This window comes from Eptesicus fuscus, chromosome 6, assembly GCF_027574615.1.
Source record: "Eptesicus fuscus isolate TK198812 chromosome 6, DD_ASM_mEF_20220401, whole genome shotgun sequence".
Lineage (NCBI taxonomy): Eukaryota > Metazoa > Chordata > Mammalia > Chiroptera > Vespertilionidae > Eptesicus > Eptesicus fuscus.
In genome coordinates this window covers 12,250,333-12,262,026 of record NC_072478.1, presented here as the reverse complement: position 1 = coordinate 12,262,026, position 11,694 = coordinate 12,250,333, and positions in this window count along the sequence as shown.

The window sequence follows — 11,694 nt, the reverse complement described above, 5'->3', positions numbered from 1 at the left end:
GAGTAAAGTTAGAAATCAATAGCAAAAGGAAAACTGGAAAATTTACAAATATGTGGAAATTAAACAACAAACTCAAACAACTAATGAATCAATGAGTAAATCAAAAGGGAAAGTAGTTACAGGTCAATGAAAATACCAGCATACAAGCATGTATGGGATGCAGTGAAACTTTGCTTACAGCAGTGGTCGGCAAACTCATTAGTCAACAGAGCCAAATATCAACAGTACAACGATTGAAATTTCTTTTGAGAGTCGAAAACCAACTTCTGCGCATGGGCCACGAAGTTTCAATCGCACTGTACGTGCGCGCCCACACGTGGTATTTTGTTGAAGAGCCACACTCAAGGGGCCAAAGAGCCGCATGTGGCTCGTGAGCCACGGTTTGCCAACCACTGGCTTACAGGGACATTTATATCTGTAAATGCCTATGTTAAAAAAGAAGAAAGATCTAAAATCAATAACCTAACTTTATTTAAACCTTAAAGAACTAAAAAAAAAAGAGCAAATTAAACCCAAATCTAGCATCAGGAAGAAAATAATTACAAAAGTAGAGATAAACAAATAGAGAATAAAAAGACAATAGAGAAAAGCAATAAAAATGAAAGTTGGTTCTTTGGAAAGATCAATGGAATTTGCAAACTTTTAGCCAGGCTGACAATGAAAAAAAAGAGAAGGCACAATTAGGAACAAAACTGGGAATATTACTAATGACCTTATTAAGATAAAAAAGATTATAAGAGAATATTAAAAACAATTGTATGCTAACATAGAATAATGGGCAAATTCCTGAAACATTCAAATGAACTAAACTGATGCATGAAGAAATAGCAAATCTCATCAGATGTATAGCACGTAAAGAGACTGAATCAGTAATCAAAACCTTCCAAGAATGAAAAGTCCTGGATCAGATGGCTTCACTAGGGAATTCTGCCAAACATTTAAGTAATTAACGCCAGTCTGTTTTAAACTCTTCTAAAAAGTCAAAGAGCAGAAAACACTTCCTAACAAATTCTATGAGGTTGGCATTTCTCTGATACCAAAGCCAAAGAAAGACATCAGAAGAAAATTACAGACCCATCTTACTAATAAAAGCCTAGGTGGTCCTCACACCGTCATGCTGTGATGCCCTCACGCTGTCACAAGATGGCTGTGCGCACAGTAGGCGCATGCAGATGGGTGGGTCTGGGCTTGACACGCATGCGCGAGGGTTCTGTAGCGATGTTGACCAGGAGGTGCATTGGGGGAGTCCTGTGGGGTGCCAGCCGTGGGGCAGGACTCCAGGACTCCCGGACTCTGGGAAGTCGCCCCGCAGGGCTGCAGAACTCTGGGACTCGGGGGGAGTCCTGTAGCCCTGCGGTGCCAGCGCTGGCCCTGCGAGCTAAACAGCAGGGCAAAGGGCACCACCCCCACTCCACCTCCACCCGGGGGAAATGAGATTCAGCTCCAGTGTCGGGATAAACCTGGGGTAGCAGGAGCTGCCCACACTCCACGTCCACCCCCCAGCCTTGACCTGGGGTATGAACATGACAGAAAACCTCCCTGGTCCCCTCCCCACACAAGAGCAGTGATTTCATTTCCTGACAAGAGCAGTGACCTCACTTCCTGACGATGGAGCCCAACAGAATGTGGAACCCTGGTAGCCAGGCAGCCACATTCTAAAACAGCCCTTACCCAGCTCATTTGATAGAGACATTCCCACCAAGGCATGTTCTGCTGTTTGCCGCAGTCCCACCGCTGTGATAGGCAAAGAACCAGCCATGATAGCTTCTTCCACTGCTGCCGCCGCTGGCTCCACACTTAGCCCCGATGCCTTTGGCCCTTTTCAGAGGTAGGTAACCCAGGGAGGCCCAGGGCGGTTTTCTTAGAGCCAGGCCACCACTCTCATCCTTACTCACCAGCCCCGTGACCCCTGGGGCGCCAGCCCATGGGGCTACCGGGCTGCGGGACTCCCCCTCCAGAACTCGGGGGAGTCCCACAGCCCTGCAGGGTGACGGCTTTGACACTGTGTCCTTGCGGGCGCCATCACAGACTCTGACAGGAGGAAGGAGGGAGCCAGATACCCACACCCAGGACTTGGCCAATAGTGATATTAAAATATTTCTTCTAATTCCCTTTCAATGTGCACGAATTCATGCACTGGGCCACTAGTATTCCCTATAAATACAAATGTAAAAATCTTCAATAGAATATTAGCAAATAAGTCCAACACCATTTCAAAGGATTTTTTACCATGACCAAGTTGGATGTATCCCAGAAATGAAATGGTGGTTCAATATAATTAACTAGAGGTCCGGTGCATGAATTCGTGCACCAGTGGGGTTCCTTGACCTGGCCTGCGGGATTGGGCCAAAATGGCTCTCTGACATCCCCCGAGGGGATTGCAAGAGGGCACAGGCCAGGCTGAGGGACCCCACCGGTGCACAATCAGGGCTGGGGAGGGATGTGGGAAGTTGGCCAGCCAGGGAGGGACTGCAGGAGGGCTCCAGGGCATGTCCAGCCCATCTTGCTCAGTCCTGATTGGCAGGATCCCAGCTGCAAGCTAACCTACCAGTTGGAGTGTCTACCCCCTGGTGGTCAGTGCACGTCATAGTGACTGGTTGACTGGTCAACTATCTGCCCCCTGGCGGTCAGTGCATGTCATAGTGAGTGGTTGAGCGGCCTTAGCATATCATTAGCATATTACACTTTGATTGGTTGAATGGACGACTGGATGACTGGACACTTAGCATATTAGGCTTTTATTATCCTATCTAATAAAAGAGTAATGTGCAAATTAACCACCACTCTGCTACACCCATAAGCCACGCCCACAGGCCATGCCCACCACCCAATCAGGAGCGAATATGCAAATAAACCCAACCAAGATGGCTACAGCCACAGAGAGCAGGAGGGAGGCTTGGGTTTCCCAGGCAATGGAGGAAGCCAAGCTTTCCGCCTGCCCTTGCTGGCCTAGGCCTCCACTCAAGGCTACAAAGTTTCAATTATAGAAGGTAAACAAATTCAAACAGAAATGGCGGCAGCCACGGAGCTGGAAAGAGCGGGAGGCTAGGGTTGCCCCCGGCAAAGGAGGAAGCCAAGCTTTCCGCACACCCTGGCCAGCCCAGGCCTCCACTTAAGGCTACAAAGTTTCAATTATAGAAGATACATAAACCCTAACAGAAATGGCTGCTGCCACGGAGCAAGCAGAAGGCTTGGCTCCGGTCCAGGCTACAAAGTTTCAATTGTAGAAGATAAATAAACCCCAGATACCAGGGCCTCAGCTTAGGTTGCCAGTGGGCGTGGCCGGCCTGCAAACCACCACAGGCCCCTTGCCCAGGCCGCCCCACACCCCAAGGGAACCCCCACCCTGATCCGGGACATCCTTCAGGGCAAACCAGCCGGTCCCCACCCGTGCACCAGGCCTCTATCCTATCTAATAAAAGAGTAATATGCAGATTGACCATCACTCCAACATACAAGATTGCTGCCCCCATGTGGTCACAGATCCTGCCCCCATGTGGACACAAGATGGCCACCACAAGATGGCCAGCAGGGGATGGCAGTTGGGAGGGACCAGGCCGGCAGAGGAGGGAAGTTGGGGGTGACCGGGCCTGCAGGGAAGGGCAGTCAGGGGGGACCCAGGCCTGCAGTGGAGAGCAGTTGGGGGGACCAGGCCTGCAGGGGAGGGCAGTTAGGGGTGACTAGGCCTGCAGAGGATGGCAGTTAGGGGTGACCAGGCCTGCAGGGGATGGCAGTTAGGGGCAAACAGGCTGGCAGGGGAGCAGTTAGGTATCAATCAGGCTGGCAGGGGAGTGGTTAGGGGGTGGTCAGGCTGGCAGGCAGAAGCGGTTAGGGGCAATCAGGAAGGCAGGCAGGCGAGCAGTTGGGAGCCAGCAGTCCTGAATTGTGAAAGGGATGTCCGACTGCCCATTTAGGCCCGAAGTCCCGATATTGGGCCTAAATGGGCAGTAATCAGGCAGTCAGACATCCCTCGAGGAGTCCCAGATTGGAGAGGGTGCAGGCTGGGCTGAGGGACCACCCCCTCCCCGTGCACGAATTTAGTGCACCAGGCCTCTAGTATAAGATAAGACAATAATAATAATAATAAGAAAAATCTGCATGATTATTTCAGTGGGCAGAAAAGGCATTTGACAACATTTGACACCCTTTCATGGTAAAATCTCTCAGAAAACTAGGAGTAGAGGCAACATTTTTCAACATGATAAATTCCGGAGGCAGGGGACAGGAACTGAATGGGTTCTATTTGATTGTGCCATCAGGAGAGTGTTGTCAAGGGCAAGGAAAAATGCCACAAATTTTCTACTATTTTGAGTGTGGCTTTTTCTTGGTTAGGCATTTGCTTGGTTGCAGCTTCTCAGCTGGATTCTAGAGTTCTTTCAAAGCTCCTTTGGTATTTACATTATTGTTGATTTGGTGTTTCTATCGGGGAACAAAGGTTTGGAACTTCGTAGTCCACCATCTGGTTCATCTATCTTTCAGTTTGTTCCTTTTTATCACTAATATAGATGTACCACAGTTTGGGTAACCATTCATGCATGAAGGACACTTGGACTGCTTTCAGTTATGGGCTATCATGAATTAAGTTGCTACAAATATTTATGTATGGGTTTCTAGGATACATGCAACAGATTTTGATATGGTGTATTTTCTTTTTCATTCCATTCAAAATGCTTTCTAATTTCCCTTTCAATTTATTCTATGGCATGCGGTTTATTTAGAAACCCATTACCTAACTTTTAAACATTTGGACATTTTCCAGGGATAATTCTGTAATGATTTCTAATTTAATTCCATTGTGGTTAGAGAACATTCTATATAATAAAAGCCTAATATGCTAAGTGTCCGGTCATCCGTTCAACCAATCAAAGCGTAATCTAGCTATATAAAAGCCTACGCGACCATTGCAACTGAACAAATGACCAAATAGGCTGTGTGGGGTGACCAGGCTGGAAGGGGGGTTAGTGAGGGGCGACCAAACAACTGAGCAGCAGGCTGCGTGGGGTGATCAGGCTGGCGGGGGGGCAGTTGGGGGCAACCAGGCTGGTGGGGGGGCACTTGAGGGCAATCAGGGCGGCAGGCAGAGGCAGTTAGGGGTGATCGGGCTGGCAGGGTGAGCAGTTAGGGGTGATCAGGCAGGCAGGCAGGTGAGCGGTTAGGAGCCAGCGGTCCAGGATTATGAGAGGGATGTCCAACTGCCGGTTTAGGCCTGATTTCTGTGATCGGGCCTAAACTGGCAGTCAGACATCCTCCGACAGGTCCCGGATTGGAGAGGGTGCAGGCTGTGCTGAGGAGACCCCCCTCCCATGCATGAATTTTGTGCATTGGGCCTCTAGTATGCTAATAATATGCTAAGGCCGTTCAGCCGCTCGCTATGATGTGCACTGACCACCAGGGGGCAGATGCTCCGACTTAGGTTAGCTTGCTGCTGGGATCTGGCTGATCAGGACTGAGCAGCATATTAGGCTTTTATTATATAGGATGTTCTCTAACCACAATGGAATTAAATTAGAAATCATTAGAGAATTATCCCTGGAAAATGTCCTCCTGTGGTCCCTCAGCCAAATCATTACAGAATTATCCTTGGAGTCCTCCTGTGGTCCCTCCCCAGCTGGCCAACCTCCCGTGTCCCTCCCCGACCCCAATTGTGCACCTGTGGGGTCCCTCAACCTGGCCTGCACCCTCTTGCAATCCAGGACCCCTTGGGGGATGTCAGAGAGCCACTTTTGGCCCAATCCTGAGGGACAGGCCTGCTTGAGGGACCCTGCTGGTGCACGGATTCGTGCACCAGGCCTCTAGTACTTTGTATAAATTGAATTCTTTTGGATTTATTGAGACTTGTTCTGTGGCTTAGAAGATGGTCTACTTGGAAAATGTTTCCTGTGCACTTAAGATTGTGTTTCTGCTGTTAATTCATTGTATTTTTCTAAAATGTCAACTAGCTAAATTTGTTCATAAACTTGTTCCAGTTTTCATATACTTTCTGATTTTCTGTGTACTTGTTCCAACTTTCTTTTAATTAGTGTTCACATGGTATGTCTTTTCCCATCATTTTAATTTTAATCTATTGTGTCTTTATATTTAAACTAGAAGACCGGTGCACAAATTTGTGCACAGGTGGGGTCCCGCTGGCCAACCTTGATTGGGGTCGATTGGGCCATGCCAGCCGGGGAGAGGAGACATGGGAGGTTAGCAGGCCGACCCTGCCCCCGATTGGGGTGGGGGGGCAATTAGGGGTGAGGCCAGCCTGGGGGAGGGGCTGGTTGCCCGGCTGGCCCTGTCCCCTGGTCAAACTCCAGGTCAAACTCCCAGTCGAGGGGACAATTTGCCTTTTATTATATTAGCCTTTTATTACTAGTATATAGGGTTGTGTTTCTAATAGCTAGCATATAGTTGAACCATTTAAGAAATCCATTCAGTTAAGAAGTTCAAATTGCCAGTTACAAAAATAGTCATTGGGGATGTAAAGAGAATATAGTCAATTATATTGTACTAACTATGTATGGTATTAGATGGGTGCTGGACTTATTGGGGTGATATCCTATATAATAAAAGCCTAATATGCAAATTGTCCCCTCGACCAGGAGTTTGACTGCTCGCTATGATGTCTGCTGACCACCAGGGGGTGACGTGGAACTGCCAGCGGGCCCTGACCGCCCAATTGGGGCCAGGCACCAGGCTGGGATGGGGAACTGGGGGTGGATGGCAGCAACCAACCTCCAATGGTGCACGGGTTGGGGGCTGCAACCTCTCGCTGGCTACCCGGGGGTGGGGGTGACAGGGATGGAGGTGCGGTGAGAATGCAGGGTGTCTGCCAAGCTCATTCTCACTCCCCCTGCTACCCTGCCCCAGGATGCCAGGGCTCGTGTGCACCAGGGAAGCCCCTGCGCTCAGGTGCCGGGTGCCTGTGAGAAGCCCGCCCCACACCTGCATGTCCTATTCCAGGGTTGGTTGGGCTCCCCATGTGTTTGCGCAGGAGCCAGTCTGCGAGGCCGCTGGGAGAGAGCGTGCTGCCCACCCGGCTTCCATGCAGTGCTGCTGGGCAGCCCATAGGTCCATTCTGAGCCCTGGCCAGCATTGTCTGGCCACGCTCACCGCATCTCCGCATGGGGACTCGGGCACTGTGACTCAGGCGGAGGGGAGCGCGTGGGGGCCCGGGGGCCCAGGTGCTGCCCAGAGCCCAGAGGTCAGCTGGGACCTGCCCTTCCATGCCAGATGCTCGTGCTTCGATCACCAGCCAGGCCTAGGGACTGCACCCATGCATGATTTTGTGCACCGGGCCTCTAGTAAGTTATATAAATGTTTAGTAACTACTTATATACCTGAAACTAATATAATATTGTATGTTACTGTAATTGGAAAATAAAAAAATGTAAAAACAAAACAAACAAAAATCCATTTAGATACCGTCTTTTAATTTGGGTGTTTAGACCATTTACAGTCAATGTGATTGTGGCTTTAAGTCCATCATTTTGATGTATGTTTTGTTTTGCCCATCTATTTATTCTCCCTTTCCTTGCTTCTTCTGCCTTTTTTTTTGATTTCTTGACTATTTTTATAATTTATTTAAAAATATTTTTATTGATTTCAAATAGGAATGGGGATGGGGAGAGAAATAGAAACATCAATGAGAGCCCCAACCGGTTTGGCTCAGTGGATAGAGCGTCAGCCTGCGGACTGAAGGGTCCCAGGTTCGATTCCGGTCAAGGGCATGGACCTTGGTTGCAGGCACATCCCCAGTAGGGGGCGTGCAGGATGCAGCTGATTGATGTTTCTCTTTCATCGATGTTTCTAACTCTCTGTCCCTCTCCCTTCCTCTCTGTAAAAAAAGCAATAAAATATATTTTTAAAAAAAGAAAAAAAAAAAGAAACATCAATGAGAGAGAATTATCAATCAGCTACCTCCTGCATGGCCCCTAATGGGGATCAAGCCCTCAACCCAGGGAAGTGCCCTGAGTGGAAAACAAACCATGACCTCTTGGTTCATAGGTTAATGCTCAACCACTGAGCAACACTGGCAAGGCTATAATTTATTTTTATCTCCTTTGTTGATTTATAGCTATAACTTACTGTTTTGTTATTTTAGTATGTGCTCTAGGGTTTATAGTAAGGATTCATTTATCAGTCTACCTTCAGAAGATACTGTGCCACTTTGTGTTCTGTATAAGAATTTTCCTTGGAATCATTTCATTTCTCTTCTTATGGCCTTTATGCTATTGTCATCACACATTATAATTATGCATATATTCTAAATCCATAATACACTGTCATAATTTTAAAGATGTTTAATTAATAGAAAAACCCTTACATATTAATACACACAATTATCATTTCTGATGCTCTTTATTCCTCTGTGTAGATTCATATTTCTGTGTAGTTTCACTTCTTCTGTCTAGACAACTGTCTTTAACATATTTTGTAGTGTGGATTTTCTAAAGATAAGTTTATTTCAGTGTCTGAAAAAATATTTATTTCACCTTTGTTTTTGAAATAAAATTTTTGCTGGGTATAGAATTTAAGTGGACAGTATTTTTCTTCTAGTTTATAAAGAGGCACTGTACTGTGTCCTTACCTGTATTGTTTCCAAGAGAAATCTGCTGTTATCTTTTTATTTTAGAACTAGCAGCCTGTTTGCACAAAGATTCGTGCAATAGACCTTCATTCACCTGGCTGCCTGCACCAGTTTTCTGCCGGCACCGGGGACCCAGGCCTTGGCTGTGGCCACCGCCTTCTGCCTTCTTTCAGGGTCGGGGCTTGGCCCTGGGCGGCGGCCTTGGGCTCTGCTGCACCCCAGCGTCCCTGCTACGGATCTTAGGAGCCGACCCCCTGGTCGTTGCCTGTGATCTGTGCAGGCTCCCCGCTGGTGCCCAAGGCCAGGAAAGCCTCCGCCCAAGGCTTTCCCGGCCTTGGGCTCCGCCGCACCCCAACATCCCTGTGACGCTTTCCTGGTGGGCGTGGCTTATGGGTGTAGCGAAGGTACGGTCAATTTGCATATTACTCTATTATTAGGTAGGATTATTAGGTAGGATAGTTTAAAGTTTACAGAAAAATTGCAATGTAATACAGTAAGTTTCCATATAGTCCATTATCAGTTTTTCCTATTATTAACATCTAATATTTGTATGGTACATTTGTAATAATTAATGAACCAATATTGACTAAAATCCATATTAAATTCACATTTTCTTAGTTTTTATGTAATGTTTTCCTATTCTGGGATCTCTTCCAGAATACCACAGTATATTTATTTGTCATGTTTCTGTAGTCTCTTCTTGAGTATGACAATTTCTCAAGTTTTCCTTTTTTGACCTTGCCAGTTTCCACCCCAAAATTTTCCAGTGTTTTATTTTCATATATTTTTAATTTTATTTTCCCATCACCATTTTCCCCCCTCTATGCACTTTTCTACCTCCTCCACCCCTACCCCCACCTAGCATACTGTTGTCCATGTCCTTGAGCCCTCTCTCTCTCTCTGTTATTTTTTTTGCTCAATCCTCCCAGCCCCCAAAACCCCCCCTCCCCGCATGCACACTAGAGCTGTCTGCCTGCTCTCTATGAGTCTGTCTCTATTTTGCTTGATAGTTCAGTTTGTTCATAAAATTCCATATATGAGTAAAATCATATGGTACTTGTTTTTCTCTAACTGGCTTTATTTCACTTTCCATAATGTTCTCCAGGTCTATCCATGCTGTTGCAAAGGATAAAATTTTCTTCCTTTTTACAGCAGAGTAGTATTCCATTGTGTAAATGTACTACTGCTACATTGGGCTGCTTTCAAATCTTGGCTATTGCAAATAATGCTGCAATAGACATAGGGGTACATATATTCTTTCAAATTAGTGTTTCAGGTTTCTTTGGCTAAATTCCCAGAAGTGAAATCACTGGGTCATAAGGCAGTTCCATATTTATATTTTTGGTGACCTTTTCAGTTTTGAAGAGTACTAGCAAGGTATTTCGTAGAATGCCCCTCAATTGAGATTTTTATGTTTTTCTCATGGTTCGTCTAGTGTTATGTATTCTTGGGAGGAATACCAGAGTCACATCATGTCAAGGATAAATGCTATCAACATGACTTCTCACTGGTCATGTTAACCTTGATCACCTGGTTGAGGTATCAGGTAGCATTTTCAGATTTCTCCATTGTACAATTGCATCTTAATCCCTTTTAATATTATATACTTTGAAAAGAAGTCATTATGCACAGTATATAGTATACATTTAAGGAGTGGGCACTTATGTTCTACCCCCTTGAGAGCAGAGCAATTTTTAAAAAGAAATTATTTAGAATTCTTTTGTGATTTACCTATTATTTCCTATTTATATATTTATATTTATTTATTCAATTTTTATTAAAATAAGTATGGACTTGTGGATATATACTTTATACTCTGGGTTATAACCCAAAGCTATTTAATTAACTCTGTTGCTCAAAATAACAGAAAATAGTTTCATCAGCCATTAATTTTTAAAATATTTTTCTCCCTCCTTCTTCTTTGGGGATTTCCACAACATGTATATTAGTACAATTACAGTTGTCTATCCAATGCCTTTTTCCTTTTTCCTCTCTGTGTTTCTTTTTATGTAGTTTCTAGTGCTATGTCTTTAAGTTCTCTACTCTTTTTTTCCCCTGCAATGTCTGATCTGCCATTAATCTCATAAAACACATTTCACAATTTCTGACATTGTAGTTTTTAATCTCTAAGCTTTACAATTATGCCTTTTTTTGTAGCTTCCATATTGCTACTTAACTTTTTGAACATATGGAATACTGTTTTATTTCATGTTTGTTTTAATGTTATTATTATTATTATTATTTTACAAATTCTAACATCTATGTCAGTTCTGGATTAGTTTTTATTGATTGGTTTTTCTCCTCATAAGGCAACATATTTTTGGTGTCATTGCATGCCAGGTAATCTTTGATTGGACTGCAGACATTGTGAACCTTACCTTATTGAAGGCTGGATATCTTTGTATGTTTACAAATATTCTTAACCTTTGTTCTAGCACACATTTGATATTCTTGGAAATATTTTAATTCATTTGGTGTCTTGCTTTTAAAATTTGTTAAGTGGTACAAGAGCACTGTTCAGTCTAGAGCTAATTATTTGACATTACTGAGGTAAGATCCTTTTGAGTACTCTTACCAACTGCCCTGTGAATTATAAGGTTTTACAATATGGCTGTTGGAAATAGGCAATATTCTTGGCCTTATGTGATTACTGGATACTTTACTTCCTAATTCTTTTGGATAATTCTTTCCCGGGCTTCAGGTAGTCTTTTCACAAGCATGTGCTGATCAGTATTCTGCTGAATACTCAATGGGGACCTTCTGTGGATATCTAGAGTTTTCCCCTGTACAGCTCTCTCCTTTCTGATATTCTCTCCTGTGAATTTCAACCACCTTAGTCACTTCAGCTTTTTCAATTCAGAGAGTCCTCTGGGCTCTGTAAAGTTTCCTCTTCCCCCATGCTGTGACCTGGAAGCTCTCTTAAGGCAATAGACTGGGGTGATGGTGGGGATCACCTCATTTGTTTCCCATCTTTCAGGGATCACTGTCCTTCATCACCTGATGTCCAGTTTCTTTAAAACTTTTATTTATGTTCTGTCATTTTGTTTGGTTTGGTTTGATTGCTTCAGGCAGGAGGTTAAATATGGTCCTTGTTACTCTGTCATAGATAGAAGTTGGCCATCATT